We start from the raw sequence: 2,544 nt of genomic DNA, 5'->3' as shown, positions 1-2,544 counted from the left end.
ATCAATGATGAGAGCGAATCATTGATCGGCTGCCTCCGGCATGCCCCCTGCTGGGGGTTGAGCCCATAACCCCGACACGTGCCCTGATCAGGAATCAAACCTTGACCTCCTGGTTCAGAGGTCGATGCTCAACCACTGAGCCATGCCTGCGGAGGGAGGCCCAGGCTGGGACCAAATGGCCTGTTAGGGGCTGTGATCACTGTGAGACCTCCCTCTCACTTTTTCAGATTTAATTTTTATTGATATAATTCACATGCCATAAAATTCAACTTCTAAAGTGTACAATTCAGTGGTTTTTAGTATATTCTCAAAGTTATGACAACTATCACCACAATCTAATTCCAGATACATTTTCCGCCCCCCTCTCTCTTCCAATCTCTCTAAAAATCAATGGGAAAATATCCTCGGGTGAGGAGCCAGGGTGGGACTTACATGTGTAGGAAGGAAGGTGATCTTCTGCCCCCGTGTGGTGCACGGAAGAACTGCAGCTCTGTGCCAGGTTTGGGAAGGGATTAGGGGTGACTCAGCTCCCCCAACCCATTCCCAAGTCCCCACTCCTCACTGAGCAGAGCCCTTGTGATCTCAAATCTTCTAAACAACCCTGAACTCTTCCCTCTCCACCTCCCACCATCCCTGAGACTCCTTGGGCCCCATTTGCTGAATAATAATAGTAATGTCGCCCACTTATGAAGGTCTATTCGGTTCCCACGGGAAGCACTTTACTTTTATAGGCTCATTAATTTATTGCAGACGGAGGCTGCAATATTGTTATTCAAGGACAGTAACCATAGTGGTTAAGAGCCCAAGTTCTGGAGTTTGGAGGCGCTTGGGTTCAAGTCCCAGCCCTGCAGCTGACCAGCTGTGTGATGAGCATCTGATTTTTCTCCTTGGGGCCTTCATTTCCTCATCTGTAAGTGGGGTTCATAATGACGGTTCAACCCCACGGGGTGCAGAAAGGATAAAGCCCTCAGAGCCTGCCACAGAGGAAGCCTCTGTGAGTCCATGTAGCTGATAGTATCCACCAGGGATAGGCTGGTAAATGTTTAACAAGCAGCTCTTAGGGGTGGTGGTAGGGAGTCTCAATTTGTAGCATTTGCCAATTTCCATGGTGTAAATGTTCCCACCATGGCTGATTTCAAGGTGCCATAACTGAAAGTGTTTATTTGTTGGTGGGGACAAGATGCTCAGTAGTTCATTATCCAGCACTTTCCCTATGCAGATGTAATGACCTCAGGATCACAGATGATAGCAAAATGATTAGGGTGTGATGAATATTTATTACCTTTGTTTTAAATATAACGTATTTAATTGTAGGTTTGCACAATTTGATTTTTAATGATGACTATTTAACAACCAGTTCCAAAATTCCTGAGACTTTAACAATCAGCTCGCTTGAGCCAGCTCCATCATATCGCGGTTATCATCACACCCATTCTTGAGAAAGGAAAACTGAAGTTCAAAAAGGTTAGCCCTGGCCGGTTTGGCTCAGTGGATAGAGCATTGGCCTGCGGACTGAAGGGTTCCAGGTTCGATTCCGGCCAGGGGCACATGACCGGGTTTCGGGCTCAATCCCCAGTGGGGGGCGTGCTGGAGGCGTGCAGGAGGCAGCCAATTGATGATTCTCTCTCATCACTGATGTTCTATCTCTCTCTCCCTTTCCCTTCCTCTCTGAAATCAATAAGGAAATACATTTTAAAAAAAGAAGAAGAAGAAGGTTAGATAGGGGCAGGGGCAGGGCAGGGCCTCCAACCAAGGGCCGTGTGATTGTGGGGCCGGGACTGTGGCTGCCCCTCTTTTCTTTCCTCCCATTCTGGTCTAGAGGTCATGGCTGGTCCTCACAGCACCGGGTGCCCTCAGTGCAGCCCTGGCCTCTGTGGTTTCAGCTCATCCTTCAGGAGAGCGTCTGAGCTTGCGGTTCCCCTGCTCCTGCCTCCGCCCTGCCAGGAAGGCAGCATGCGGACCCTCCCTCCCGCTCGCTTTATAGACGGGAAACCGAGGCTGAAAAGGCAAATGCCTGCCCTTGAAGGACAGAGAGAGTCCCCAGACCCCGGCTGGAGTGCGGAGGGGAGGACGCTGCCCCACAGCCCTGCGGCCGGGAGCTCTCCGGGAGGTGGGAGCGCACTCCCCGCAGTGGCTCCGCCCAGGACTCCATCTCCCCGCGCCCCGGCGGCCCCAGGTCCCCGAGAGCTTCCCGGGGCCCAGGACCCATGGCGGGAGGGGAAGGCGGACGGTGCCATCTGCCCGGCTCCTGCCTCCGGGGGCTCCTGCCTCTCCTCTTTCTCTCCATTCGCGTCTCTGCGCATCTCTTTGTCTCCCGTCTCTCCCTGCCCCCGGGGGTGGGTCTCAGTCTTTGTGCCTCTTTGCGTCTCTCTTTGTGCCTCTCTTTCCCTACGAGGCTCCCTCTTTCTTCCTCTTTTTGTCTCTTTCTGCGTCTCCCCGAGTCTTCCTCCGCGTCCCTGGCGCCCAGCCCGGGCGTTTCTCTCCCCTTCTCTTCCGGTGAGTCGCTCCTCGCCTGTGAGAACACGCTCCCCGCCGACGCGCTCA

The 2,544-nt window shown here is 53.0% G+C and overlaps 1 protein-coding gene across 1 annotated transcript in view; it reads right to left on the bottom strand.

The window, feature by feature from the left end:
• Positions 1–2,544, bottom strand: part of EXOC3L2 (exocyst complex component 3-like 2) — a 39,340-nt gene that overhangs the window by 27,012 nt on the left and 9,784 nt on the right. The gene's annotated exons all lie outside the window — the stretch shown is intronic.

This window comes from Myotis brandtii, unplaced genomic scaffold (genome assembly GCF_000412655.1).
Source record: "Myotis brandtii unplaced genomic scaffold, ASM41265v1 scaffold1774, whole genome shotgun sequence".
Classification (NCBI taxonomy): Eukaryota; Metazoa; Chordata; class Mammalia; order Chiroptera; family Vespertilionidae; genus Myotis; species Myotis brandtii.
Note: the sequence above shows the minus strand (reverse complement) of the source record. Positions and strands in the feature narration are given on the sequence as shown.